Below are 15,199 nucleotides of genomic sequence, written 5' to 3'. Positions count from 1 at the left end.
AATCAGAGCAGGGGAAGCAGCCAGAGCCTGGTTTACTTCCACATGACCTGGAAGAAAAAGCTTTGCTCACTGTGTGAACAGGAATGCAGGGAGTGATGTTGAAATTTTATTGTATGTAAGGAGAACACACTTGTCAAGAACTTTAGCCATTCCCCTTTCTGTACAAACAATCAATGTGATTGTAACAAATGTAGTAGATCATATTGTGAACAACCCATTAAAACAGGTCAAGGCATTGAACCATTTGGAAATAAAAATTAAAAAAAAAATTCATTCAAAGTAAAATAACATTTAAAACAGAATATAATTTACTTATCTCCACTGATCAATTTGACAGTTCTCCATTCTGTGAAACTGTAAGGTTTTACTGTGGTTTCTAAGCTTTATTGATAAGGAAGCATTGTGACTCCATTCAAAAAAATGCCCTTCAGGTTTAAACTTGTTTGGCCCTGTTGCTTAGAAAAACAATGTACTCAGATAAGAATCTTCAGTCTCTTCCTCTTCCTGACATTTTTTTTTAAATTTCCCTCTGAGAATTTCTAATCGTGTATTTAATACCTGATACTATATGGAGAAAAATGTCTTTCTGCCTTGTTCAGCTTTTGCTCCTCTCGTGGAATCTTGTTAAACTGGGTGGTTTGGCATTACAGGGGTGGCTTAGCAACCTCACGATAGACTGCTGTGGATGCTGGGATGTCATGAAGGCTACAAAGGGTCCCTGACCTAAGGAGTAAGTGGTTTGAATGGTTAGCTAATAGAAGGCAAGCAGCTCCTATCTGGCCGGGTCAGATGAGTTGCACATACATCAAGTATGGTACCTGCAGAGAGGAAGGAGGGTAGGGATCCTTAAGAAATAAAACAACCCTAAGGAATACCATATGACCTTTAAACACCATGTTGTACAAAAATACTGAACTGTATAAGACATTCTTAGAGTATGGGAGTGAATTTATAGAGCTAGCTATAGATTAGGAAGCACTATTATTTCTCTTTTTGAAAATATAAAAAAATTGGAATTATATGCATTACTATGGATGGTGGAATTACAGGTGCTTTTGATTTTGTGTGTGTGTGTGTGCTTGGCTATGTTTCTCAATTTTTTTTTTTTACAACAATACTAGTTAATATTTATTGAGCATTAAGCACTGACACCATAGTATGCCATTTTAAAACTCTTTAGGGTAAGTACTGCTATTATGTTTGTTATAGAGATTCAGAAACTAGGATCAGAGGGGTAAATTGCCCAAAGCTGCATAGCTACTAATGCTGGAATTGAATCTTGAATTCAGGTCAGTGGTAAAAGTCTGGGTATCTCAATTTCTACTGTCTACTTTCTCCCTGAACATGTGATATAATAATAATAATAATAATTATTATTATTATTATTATTATTTTAACTATAAGGAAAAAGTAGATAGAAAAGGGAAGGAAAAATATTTCATGCTTTAATAAGAACTGATATTTTGATTATTTGCAAAATGTCCCTGCTTTCCACCTCTCTCACCTCCCACTGTTATTTTTCTTTCCTTTGAAAATTGCTCCAGACTTAGTCAGAGGCAGCTCACCTTTCCTTGGGAACCAGTTCTGCATGTGAGAAGTATTCAGAATTCTATGGAGACTTTCCAGCTAGACAGGAGTTCTAGGCACCCTATGGGATTCTGGAATAGTTCCAGTACAAGGCAAGATTTAAAGTAGATTAGGCAAATTCTACCTTCAGAGCTCTGCCAATATGGGCCTTTGTTGTTCTTTGAGGTGTTGGCTAGTGTGAGGGGGAGAAAGACCTGTTTCTGCCATGTTTGTGTTTCTTTATGGCACTTGTGAGGCTGCTACTTCTGAAACCCTACTCCTTTCTTCTGGGTTCATTTTTCTTCATGCCAATGTAAATTTAGAAGCTTTTTTTTTTTTTAAATAAAGGATATTTGGCATGTTGTAAAATATTCATATTCCTGAACATGTTTTTGTTTTGCTCTTATTATAAATGAGAGTTTGTCTCTGTGTAGTGTTCTAGACAAAATTATTTTTCCCGAGTCCTTGGAAGATATTTCACCATCATCTTCCTGAATGTATTGCTACTAGTCTGATCACAGATTATTGTCATTTCATTGTAATGTAACCTGTCTTCTCCCTAGATTTTAGGATTTTCTCAAAAATGTTCTATATGTATGTAGGTGTGGATTTATGAAAATGTAATCCTACCCCAAGCTCCGTGAGCATTTGTGATTTTCTAGCTGACTAACCTTGAGCAAATTACTTAACTTTTCTAAGTCTTCCCAGCTATAAAATACAAATAATAATGGTAAACACTTCAAGAGTAATTGAGGAGATAATGCATGAAAAATGTTAGAATAGTCCCTGCCATGTAAGGAAGCGTGAAATAATTGCTTGTGATTACGTTCATATTTTTAAACATTTCTTGGCCTTTTTGAGTTTTATGAGTTTATATAAATGTTAGTCTGTCTACTTGCACACACATTCATAATCCTGTTGAGATTTTTATTGAAATCGCACTCAATTTATAACGACATCTTTATAATACTGGATCTTGTCATCTTTTTTCATTCAGGATTACTGGTGATTACTCCTATAAATCTCTAATACAACTTTTGCTATAATTATTTCTATAGATTTTTTCAATATTTTAAATGATATTCTTTTTCTTATTTTATTTTCTAATTTGTTATTTGCTGGTCCATAGAAATATTCCTGATATTTAAATTTTATTCTTTTATCTAGTATCACCCTGACTTCTCCTATTAGTTTTAAAAGTCTGCATGTAAATATTCTTGATTTTTTAATTTAGATAATCATAAAACAGCAGTAATTTGTCTTTTCTATCCAATTACTTATGACTTCTGTATCTTTCTTATAGCCTTGGGTAGAACCTCCAGTACAATGTTCAGTAGTGACGGTGTTGGAGGATACCTTTAAATTTTGTCTTTAATGTGTACTCTTAAAAGTTCCTCCTTAAGTATGAACTTTTGCTTAAGGTTTTAGTAGATATTTATTAAGAACTTTCCGTCTATTCTTAACATTTCTTAAGTTAAAAATTATACTATGACTGATTTTATATAATGTTTTAATGCCTTTCATGTAAGTTATATAAGATTATCGTATGTTTTTCATTCTTAATATTACAATGTGATTAATGAGTATAATTAAAAATAAAAATTAAGATATAGTTAAAAACATGCATATGCATAGATATATATACATGTACAGATGTACAATCTTTTATTTTATAGGGTATAATATGCTAGCATTTTATTTAGAATTTTTGTGGAAGTTCACAAGTTAAATAATTATTCTATAATTATTCTATAATTATTATATATAATTATTATATATTTTTTCTCTTGTTCTCATCTTGTTTTTTTAAGTTTATATTAATCCTATTAAGTAAGTGGATAGCTTTTCCTCTTTCATTTATATATTTATATATTTTAAACTCTTTATAAGAGATAAAGACTATCTGTTCTTTAGAAATTTGTTGAGCTACATGTGGTTGCCCATACCTGTAATCCCAGCTGCTTCTGAACCTGAGGCTGGAAGATAGCAAGTTTGAGAGCAGCCTTGGCAACTAGGTGAGACCATCTGAAAAGAAAATATAAAAAGGTCTGGGGATGTGGTTCAGTGGTAAAGTGTTCCTGAGTTCAGTTCCTAGTACCAAAAATAAATAAATGAATAAACAAAAGTTTGTTAAGGGGCCAGTCATGGTGGCTCACGCCTGTAATCCCAGTGGTTCGGGAGGCTGAAGCAGGAATGTCATGATTTCAAAGCCAGCCTTAGCAATTTAGCAAGGTCCTGAACAACTCTGCAAGAACCTGTCTCAAAATAAAATATAAAAAGGTCTGAGGATGTGGCTCAGTGGTTAAGCACCCCTGGATTCAATCCCTGGTAACAAAAAACATTGAAACGAATTGTGAAATCATCTGAACCACTTATACAGGGTATTTGTATCAAGTTTCATAAATTATTATTGATTATTAATGAATTTAATTTTTCTATTTTTGATTCAGTTTTGATTGTTTAGTTAAGATGATCCACTTATGTGTTCTTGAATTTATAAACATAAAGTTGTTCATAATTTTCTTTTACGGTTTTATAAGTATTGGTTGTGTCTTACGTTCTTTTCATCATAATATGTTGTGTCAGGGGGCTGGGGATGTGGCTCAAGCGGTAGCGCGCTCGCCTGGCATGCGTGCGGCCCTGGTTCGATCCTCAGCACCACATACAAACAAAGATGTTGTGTCCGCCGAAAACTAAAAAAAAAATAAATAAATATTAAAAAATTCTCTCTCTCTCTTAAAAAAAATAATATGTTGTGTCAGCTCTTTTTTCTTAATTAACATATAGGTCTATTTAATTAGTTTTTTCAAATAAACAGTTTCTTATACATATTTTTTGTTTGTCATTTGTATTTTTCTGTATTATTTCTGTTTCTAGCTATTTGAGTGGATGCCTAGCTTATTTATTTTTTGTTTTTCAATAAATTAATTAAAAGCTATAAATTTACCAAAGTATTGCTTTAGCCACATTATACATTTAGATATGTGATGCTTTCATTATCACTTAGCTCTAAATATTTCTTTTTACTTCTGATACTTCTTTTTAAGCTATAGATTTATTTAATTTTCCATTTTTCAACTTAAATTTTATTTTTACTTTGTTTAAATTATTAGTGATTTTTAATTTAGTTACATTATGAAAAAACAGCATGGTCTGTATAATAGCATATATATATATATACACACACATATTCATAATATATATACAGCATATATATGTATACAATAGCATATATATATACACACATGTATATGTGTATGTGTGTATATATATGTGTGTGTGTGTGTGTGTATATATATATATATATATATATTTTTTTTTTTTTTTGGTTAGGACTTCCTTTATGTCCAATTACATGAGTTTACCAAACATTCTGCATGTGCATTAAAAGAAAAATATATTACCTACTTAGATGGTGCAAAATTCTGTATCACTCTGATAGGTCAAATTTTTCCTGTCTTTCCTGCTTTAATGCCTGTTTTCTGAGTTCCCCTAGGTTTCTGGAAAATATTAAAACCCCCCACTCTCATTGTAGATTTGTTAATTTCTTCTTGTGATTCCATCAGTGCTTATGCAAATCCATGATTATTCTTGGTGAATTGCTTCTTTTTCTTCTCCTCCATTAACTTTACTGGGGATTTAACTCAGGGACACTCTACCACCATGCTAAATCCCCAGCTCTTTTTTTTTTTTTTTAATTTGGAGACCAGGTCTTATTAAAGTGCTGAGGCTGGCCTTAAATTTGTGATCCTCCTGCCTCAGCCTCCTGAGTCCCTGGGATTATAGGTGTGTACAGTCTTTGAATTTCTTTTTCATTTTGCTATGTAATGTCCTCTTTGATTTCTATTAATGGCTTTGGTTTGATTTCTATTTTGCTTGGTGTTAATATTGCTATACTTGCTTACTCTTGGTTAGTGTTTTCTTTTTTTAAAATTTTTTTAGTTGTAGATGAACACAATACCTTAATTTATTTATTTTATGTGGAGCTGATGATCGAACCTAGTGCCTCCCATGTGTGAGGCAAGCGCTCTACCATAGAGCTACAACCCCAGCCTCAGTATGTTTTTTTTAATATTAACTTTTCTTTAAGAGTTTACTTTAAATATGTATATTAGAAAAAATCATTTATATGTTGCTTGATTTTTAAAATTTCATCCTGAAAATAATATATTTAAGATTTTTACATTCTCGGTAAAATATATATATTTATAATATGCACATATGATATGCATATGTATAATATATGTAGGTATATATTCTATTTCTGCCGTGTTTCTTTCTTCTTCCTTCCTTTTTTTTTGTGGGGCTGGGGACCAAACCAAGGGTGCTTAGTCACTAAGTCACATCCCGAGACCTTTTTATTTAAAAAAAAAATTTTTTTGGCAGTGCTGGGGATTGAACCCAGAGCCTTGTGCATGTGAGGCAAGCACTCTACCAACTGAGCCATATCCTCAGCCCTTATTTTTTATTTTGAGGCAAAGTCTTGCTAAATTGCTGAGACTGGCTTTGAACCTGCAATCCTTCTGTTTTAGCCTCCTGAGTTGTTGGGATTATAGGCAAGTTCCATTGAGCCTGGCTTATTTTTTTGTTTTACCACTTTTGTTCATTCTTTTTTTCTTCTTTTCCTTTTGTTTTTGAATTGATCAAGTTTTGCATATTTCTGTTTTTCTGTCAACTGTTTTGAAAGATGTATATTTGTATTTTTTAATAGTATCCTCCAATTTCTAGCATGTGTATTTAACAAAGTGTAGTCAATTTCTTTATTTTCTTCTAAATGATGCAGTGATTTTAGATGACTTTAAATTTGATCTGCCCCTCTTCCACATTGTCTAAACTCTTCCAATTTCTCCCTACTCACTGTCACAAAGGTTGGTCATTATTTCCTTCCTTCCTATAACCAACATTTGTTTAACTTTACTGATTTCTTTCTCTGGATTGCTTCTTGCATACCATTGCTTACCTCTTCTTTACTGCTAATTTTTTCAGTAAAGGTCTGGTGTTCTAATACTCAGTCTTGTAATAGTCAGTCTTTTATTTTGAGAATGTCTGTGTTGCAGGTCAGTCTTGAGAGGTGATTTGGCAAGGTGTGGAATTCTAAGTAGCTTTCCCTCGACTTCCTGAAGCTCTCATTCCACTACCTTCTAGTTTCAGTCATTCCTAATGAAATATCTCTTTTTAGCATGTCGCCCTTTCTTAGGGAATCTGTTTTCTCTCTTGGAGACTTTGCAGATTTGCTTTGCCTTTCACATTCTGCCTTTCTCTCTGATATCCAAGTTGGTCTGTTTTTGTATATCCTCCTTGGAACTCAGTGTGTGCCTTTGTGATGAAGGCTTCTGTCTATTCTCTAGAGGTTTCTCAGTTGTTTTCGCTACAAATTTATTTTAAAATAATTATAATTAAAATAATTGTTGGGCAGTCACTGTAAGTCAGTAATGCTTCTAGGTGTAGAGGAGTAGGACTGAATGTCAGAAGCTAAAAGCCTTTGATCCCATATCCATTACGTTCTCTCATCTCTCCATTTGCAATCCATTAGGCAAACCTTGAACCTTCCCATCTTATCTAGGGCCTGAAGAAAATTCTCTTTTGTATTGTGTATCTTTTTATCTCTCAGTATACTCTGAGTGTTTTTTTTTTTTTTTAGTTTTATTTCCAATTTATTAATATTTCCTCATCTCCACTTAGTTTATTATTCAACTCATCTATTGTTTTAAAGAAATCAGTATCTTTTTTTTAATTTCTAGGATTTCTCTTTGGTACTTCATATCTGCCTTTTTCTAATATGATCTTTTTTTGTCTTATCATTTCTAAACATTTGAATTTTTTTCAATACTTTATTTTATACTTTAGATATTTATCTCCTTTTTTGACTTTTTAAATGGTGGTTTATTTCCTCCTATGTTTTACATACTCCTCAGGAGTTGTTTTCCAAAGAAATCCTCTGCACTCAGAGGGTTAGCATATCCTTATGAAGTAATTTTACATTTACTTCAGCTGGTGCTCTGTGTGTTTTACTCCAGAATAGCCTTTTTGTGAATTTCTTGGCATAGAGCCCCTGTGTGATCTGGAAGTATGCATTTAAACCTTGTTCTTGCATGCAGTTCAAGCCTGGATTTCATATTTTATAGGTCTCTCATTTTCCACTCTTTGCCCAAGCAAATGACAGGTTTTCTTGCTGCTTCCTCTCATTGGTGAATGATGTTCTTCTAGATCTGTTTCACTTATGAAGTAGCCTTTGTGGCCCTCAGCATTGTGCAGGTACTCCCCCGAGGGCTCCTGCTCTGAGGTGGCCATCACCTGCACTCCCCCATTGCACGCATTGTCATCAAAATCCCAGTGCTCGATATTCAGGCCTCTGACGTCTCTGGATTTTTCCATGAGTTCTGTGGCTTCAGCTCCCATTCATTGATTGAACTTTGACTTCCCTCTTCGTTGCTGGTACCTAATTATATATAGGTTTTAGAACATTTTTATTATTATATTTTTTTGTTCTGTGTTCTGAAGTGTTTGGATTAATCAGGAAGGGTAATTCTTCTGTCAATCCATCATTGTGAATAAAGTTTTTAACTCCTAATTTTAAAGTTTATTGTGTTATATGTAAAGTAGAATCCAAGTAGGTAAATACATATACCCATTAGGATGTGAATATGTGAATAGGCTGCTCCTGATACTGGTGCTGACATCATCACAGGCACCCTTGCTGTGGTGTCTTGCTGTCTGTCTGGCCACATATTTTCTGTCTAGATGAGATCTGAATTTCCCAAACATGATGCTTTCCAAATGTTGGCCTTTAGAGTCTCCATAGTAGATTAAGACCTTCAAGAGAAGTTTGCAAAAGGCAGTCTCACTTCAGCACACCATCTGAGTATGATGTGAGCATCCCAACACCTACACTGAAGGGAAATACTGCATGTGAAAGGCCAGTTTTCCCTGTGCTGTGTGAAGCTGCTTTTCTCTCTCTGCTAGGCTGCATGATTATCGTGCCTCTCATGGTAAGAGAGGCATACACTAAGCAATTGATTCTTTACTTGCAGCCAACACCATCTCTGAGGACATTGATTGATATCAATGGAGCCTGTTTGTCACGTTTAAAGTAATCTATACAAAGACATCTTCCACCAACCCTTCCAGCAAACCCTGTTCTTTACTTTAAGGAAACCAAACCAGGGTTAGTCCTTGATCTTCTCTGATCCTCACATAAGCTTTAAGTCATAATGGAAAAGAAATGGATTTTGGAGTCAAGCAGGCCTGGATTATTTAATATATCTAAGGCTGTTTTCTTCTCTTATGTAAGACAGTAATGACAAAATCTACCTCAACAGGTTGATCTGAAATTCAGTGAGATGACAGGAAATACATGGGTCAAGTGCTTGGTATATATTAATGTTCACAAATGTTAGTCCCCTCCCATTTTGTACCTTCTCTTGCTGGTTCCTTCAAAACTAGGATTGTGCTTTAGAAGGTCTAATAGGGAAGACTTCTGGAGAGAGCCCTTGGTCACACCCCCTATTATCTTCTGTTTTCTTGGTAATCAATTTACTTTTCTTTTGTGTAAGATTTCTTAATGCATTTGTATGCCACTTGGTAGCCCATACAGCCTACTCCTGAACCTTTCTATAGAATACCTATGTGGTTACCTAAGAACGAGGACCCTCTTAACCAGAAATATCTCTTCACTTTATTTGTTGGTGCTCTTCTCCTTTAAGGAAATAAAACTTTTATTACAAAGACCCCAGAGGGAGCCTGTTAAGTGTCAATATTAGAGAGACACTTTTGGGACTAGATTTTCCCAGGAGGGGCTTGAAGACCCTCCTGAGTCATTCAAGAGTAGGTGATGGAGAGCTGACAGAGAGAAGGTAGCCATAGGAAGAAATACTGAAGGTGTTACTTGAGAATTTCACAAAACCTAAAATGTGCTTATTTTACAACAATCATTATTTGGGTCCTGTGGCATCTGTGTATGACTCAGAGCATGTCAATTTTTGCAAGGGACTTTTTAGAAATAGTAATGACAGTGATAGCTTTGACTGTTCTTAAGCAGAGGGAAAGAGCATTATGAAAACAAAATGATTAAAATTATGGATATGCCTTCATATCTGTGGTCCAGAGCACAAAAATAGCTTTTCCACTGCAGAGCTAAGCCAACAGTTTCATGGAAACAGCATTGAGAATCTAATTTAAAACAGCCATGACCCAGAAATTCAGAGACGGGACTGACATCTTGGCCCCTGTTCATCCCTTTGAATATTTTTTTCCTAGCTCACGGTAATACATATTCGGGGCCAATTTAGAAGGCCTGGAAGATAGTAATTGATGTTACAAACCTTGTTTTTGTTGGCCTCTGTTTAGCATTAATACAAACAGAGAAATATTTTAATCTCAAATCTTTACACCTGAGAAGCTTGCTTAGCGCAGCTCTGGGCCTGTTGCTCCTGTGTGGCTTGAAGCAAAACCTCATGAATTTTGTGAAAGTCTCACTGCTCTGTCATGGCTTCAGTGGAAAGTGTTCAGTTGGGGTCATTCTAAGTAGCACACCAATGGTCAAGTGCTCCTGATTTTTGGAAAAATGATCTTATGAAAAAAAAATGGTCAGACTTTCCTGGGAATTCGATGATAATGTCAGGATCCTCCAGTTCCAAGAAAGCTCAGACTTGCCTAGATCAGCATTTTCCTCCAGCAAGAAAATACATTATTTTGGGCTTAACATTATCCTCTTTATTAATCATTTTTTGTCATCTGCAAGAGAGAATGGCACATGTGATGGGGCTTAGCCAGCTTTAAACAGCCCCCTGCCTGTTGGCATCTGCCTCTTTCTCACCCGCACAGTCCTCTTTGCTGCCAGATGTTCCTACTTAACTGCTCACACATGCACACCCCCTGTGCCAACTCTGCTGCAGACTCTTACCTCTTGTTGCCTGTCTGACCAGAAGGGCTCCTTTCCCAGATTCTCTTGAGGGTGCTTTATGGGCTGTGTGCAGTGCACTCTGCAAAGGGAGATATGCAGAATCTCCCCACCAGAGACAGCAGGCGCTGGCTGCTTTATTGGTTTCCTATGCTCCCTGTGCTCTTCACTCTATGCCTTTCATCCTGAAACTTTTCTGTTTGTCTTGGTTCAGATGTTGCCTTGCTTAAACTTGATTTCTCTGTGCTTCCTGAACCCTGACTTTATTTGGTTAGGACTTCTCCACCTCCACCGCTCATGCAGTCAGCCACCACTTACTGAGCAGTGACATCACTCTCTGGGGCCACCAGAATCACCAAGGAGAATAATGAGGTGATACTATAGTTCTGTAGAGCTTTGTGGAAATTACCTGTGCCCAGAGAGACATACGTGAAAAATAATTTCTTCTCCCCTGATATATTTCAAACTTGAAGCGTGTAGGGGCCGGAGCCATCAGGTTCAATGTCGGTTTCTCACCTGAATTCTGCCTAGCCTCCTGCCAGGTTTTCCTGCCTTTGGCCTTGCCACCCTCTAATCTGTCCTGTTTTCTGCCAGAGCTTGCTTTCCCAAATTCAAATCTGATCCTGTTTATTCTCTCTTTAAATTTTGCCTCTGAATCCCTATTGTATTTAGAGCAAACACACACTCTTAGCATAATAAAGAATGGCTTCTGTGACCCCACCTGTCTGCCTCCCCAGCTGTGCCTGTCTTCCTTGGCAGGATCAGGCCCTCTGCCTCCCTGCCTTTGTACTCTCACTCTGTTCTCCCTGATCAGTTCATATCAACTGTCAAGATTCAGCTCAGAGGTCCACTCTTCTTAGAGGCTTTTTCAATTCCCTAGGGCCAGCAGCTTCAGTCCCCCACCACCATTATGGGTAGTTACCGCCACCACTCCTGCCAGTCTTGATTAGGCATCTGGGTTTGAGTCCCACAGACGCCTGGGATGGGCTTTATCACATTAACAGCATTTGAGAATGGCCTCTACTAGAAGGAGAATGCCCTGCGGTAGTGGAATGTGACTGTTTGACTTGCAGTGGTGTGTAGTTTCAAAAGTGTTTGGTTATTGTTGAGTGGATGTATGCATGCATGAGTTTTTTTCTTTTTTCTTTTTTTTTTTAGGCCAGAAATTTCTTCTCGTTTTTAGACCGAAAGTCCCTGGCTTTTATTTATTTATTTTTCCTTTTCTTTCTTTCTTTTTTTTTTAGTTGTTGATGACCTTTATTTATTTTTATGAGGTGCTGAGGATCAAATCCAGTGCCTCACGTGCCAGGCAAGTGCTCTACTATTGAGCCACAACTTCAGCCTCATGCATGAGTTTTAATTCACACACACTTGTGCACACAGTGTGATCACACACACTAATATATAGATCCCTGTGGGAACCTTATTTCAGGTCTTACTGAGAGTGTTTACAAAGTGCATAAAAGGTGCTTAGTGAATTTCTGTTGAGTCAAAGAAAGAATGAATGCGGGACTGGGGATGTGGCTCAAGCGGTAGCGCGCTCGCCTGGCATGCGCGTGTCACTGGGTTCAATCCTCAGCACTACATACAAATAAAGATGTTGTGTCCACCGAAAACTAAAAAAAGAAATATTAAAAAAAAAAAAAGAATGAATGTAACTACACACAAACTATGGAAAATTTATCCCAAAATATATTCAGAAGAGAGGCATAATGTAGCCTTGCTTCTGCTTAACTGAAATAGGAAGAATATGGGGCTGGAAAATAAGATTAGTTTATCTTCTCAGCTCTATTACCATGAGCAAATAATTCTGTCTTTCTAAACTTCTGTTTCCTCATCTGTCAAATGAAATGCCAGAAAAGATAATACTTAATGTCTGCTGAACAGTTTCTAAAGTCAGTCATTACTAGGCCTAAAGATAGATGACCGGCTGCTTTCCATTAAGGGAAATGAATTTGGAGCTGTTATTTTTTTAATCTCATCACGTGGCATGTCCGAATGGAGTCCTAAGATGGACCGGCATTTGCCTAAATTGGGGCAGGAAGCCAAGTCATTGTAAATCAAACACAAAGCCAGAGGCAGGACCAAGATGCAATGCCCTGAGTAGAGTGGGGACAGCAGTCAGTGTCCCACCGCAGTCTGAGGTCAAAGCTGGCCTGAGGTCACCATCAGGAAAGAAGTGTGGAAGGGGGCTGGGTGGTTTGCTTTTAGGATACACTGAAAATTTGTCCTGCTCTCAGGAAAGTCTCTGGGAAACCCCTACCAGCTGCCTCAAGTTCTCTGGAGGCTGGTAAAGGAAAAAATATTTAGACTTAGGCCTCCAGAGCATCTGGGGAGACCTGGAGGAGGTTAATTTGGGGTTAATAGGAAGGAGAAGAGTTTAATCTTGTCCAAATGAGAATGAAATGAACTAACTTAAACACAATGAGGTCTCTATCGCTTGAAGAGTGTAGTGTATGCAGCCGCTGAATAAATCCTCAGCCAGGGATATTGCATTAAAAATTTCTGAATTATGAAGGTTGAAACTAAATGATGTTAAAAGTTATTTTTCTCATTCCAAGAGAACCTTTGCTTCTCATGTTTTCAGTGAATCTCATCTAAGTAAACACTCAGGTTTATTTTATTTTTGGGGGGTAATGTGGATTGAACCCAGGGGTGCTTAACCATTGAGCCACACGCTCATCCCTTTTTATTTTTTTATTTTGAGACAGGGGCTTGCTAAGTTGCTTAGGACCTTGCTAAATTGCTGAGGTATCTTCAAACCTGTGATCCTTCTGCCTCAGCCTCTTCAATTCCTGGGATTACAGGAGCACACCACTGTGCCCCGCGTACTTTCAGGTCTCGGTGTTTGAATGTTTCTTGAATTGGACCTTGTGTGCCAGGATGTGGCCTGACCAGGACCCCTCGAGTCCTTTACACAGTTTGTACAGGTGGTGGGCCTGTTACTTCCTCATTTGCCTCTTGCTCTGAACTGAGCTGTATAAGCAAAGAGCAACGAGTGTAGCTGTTTCTGGTATCTCAGGTGCTGGAAGACTTTGGTTTCTTTCATTCAGCTTTGTCTTCTGGACCCTCTGGGGTAAATTAACCTAGATATTGACTCTCAGGCTTGGGAGACCCTTTCTATACAGGGAACTTCACTAGCATGTCAGCTGGGCTTTTTTTTTTTTTTTTCTTCTCCCTGGTACTGAGATTGAACCAGGGATGCTTTACCAGCTTTACAACTGAACTACATCCCAACTTTTAAAAAAATTTTAAAAATAATTTTATTTTTATTTTGAGACAGGGTCTCACTATGTTGCTTAGGGCCTTGCTAAGTTGCTGAGGCTTCCCTTGAACTTGCAGTCCTCCTGCCTGAGCCTCCCAAGTTGCTAGAATTACAGGCATGGTCAATATGCCCGGCTTCAGCCTGGCATTCTCAAGAACCTCATACTTTACCCCAAATGCCTGCTTTCCCTCTTTTCTTTCTTTTTCCTTTTCATTTTTCTTTGTCATCTCCTCTTTCTAACTCTCCATGCCCACTAAAATACTGTGCAGTGTTTTTCTATTCAAATTCTTTGCTCTCCTGGTATCCTGGTGAATAGGAATGTGGGTGGCTTGTAAGCTCTATTATGCACATAAAGCAAAATGCCCTGGGTGGTTAAGCGATGCGGTTAATTCATTGGCAGATCAAGGAGGTCAGGACCCAGGTTTCCTGACTTCTCTCCCAGCCTCTGTCCTGTGGATCACACTGCATTTGCTAACAGCACTGGAGTCACAAAGAGCATCAATTTTATTCTCTGTGTGTGGTCATTGTACCAAAAGAATTTGCCCGGGAAGCAATCCCAGGCCTCCAGAGACTCAGAGTCTGAGACCACACTAAAGACCGTGAACAAGAGTAGCAAGAGCAATAGAAACTTACCTAGTGCTTCATAGGTTTCAAAGAAACTGTCACGTCCATCCCCGTGTATGGTGCTCCCCATAGTCCTTTGATGTGGAAGAGCACATTGGAGCTTCATTTTGCAGGCGAAGTGTGGAGTGCGGGCCTCTGGTGGGTGAAGGATGTCCTGAACAGAGATGCTAGCTTCTCATCCTGAAACCTGCCCTGTGCCCAAGTTCAGAAAAACCAGGAAAAGGGAATGAATTGTTTCTATCTAGTGTCAAAGACAATGGGGACCCTGGAAGGCAGACCTTGGGGTCTGAGTTTGGCAGTTGGCAGCTGAGTGCAGTGTTTGGAAATAGGATATAGGTCAGGGATGAGGAAGGGTGGTGAGGCAGGTTCTAGTCCTTGAGATCAGGCCAGCTCCAGATGGATGGGTTGGAACAATATTAGTATGGATGGGAGACAAGAGTGAAGGCTTTGGAGGTAGGGTCCCTGGCTAGTGAGGTGGCCCTGGGTCTAGTAGAGATTAGCTGGGGATTCTGAAGTGAGAGGAAAGACCTGCTCTCATCAGATGGGAGTCTTGCTATAATCTTAGTTTATTTGGGCATTTATTTAACTAAACCACAGGAATACATACTAATATCCTCCATTTTGTGGATCAGGAAACTGAGGCTAAAAAGGATAATTGGTTTGCCCTAAGTCCCATAGTTAGAAGCTAAGCCAAGTACAGAATCCATGCTTTCTGAGTCCTTTCACTGGTGCTTTTAGCCGCTGTCCACGTGGTAAGCAGCTGCGAATTTTCCCCATGTATGCCTAGAGGAGAAGTAGATAAAACTCCTTCTTAAGTATGGCTCAAGGTTTCACTTTATCTTTAA

At 37.7% G+C, this 15,199-nt stretch overlaps 1 protein-coding gene across 3 annotated transcripts in view; it reads left to right on the top strand.

Moving 5' to 3' along the window:
- Positions 1-15,199, top strand: part of Ston1 (stonin 1) — a 56,284-nt gene that overhangs the window by 1,515 nt on the left and 39,570 nt on the right. The gene's annotated exons all lie outside the window — the stretch shown is intronic.

The sequence above is a fragment of the Marmota monax genome, unplaced genomic scaffold (genome assembly GCF_021218885.2).
Source record: "Marmota monax isolate L192 unplaced genomic scaffold, Marmota_monax_Labrador192_F-V1.1 WCK01_AAM20220418_F8-fsc00015, whole genome shotgun sequence".
Taxonomy (NCBI): domain Eukaryota; kingdom Metazoa; phylum Chordata; class Mammalia; order Rodentia; family Sciuridae; genus Marmota; species Marmota monax.
Note: the sequence above shows the minus strand (reverse complement) of the source record. Positions and strands in the feature narration are given on the sequence as shown.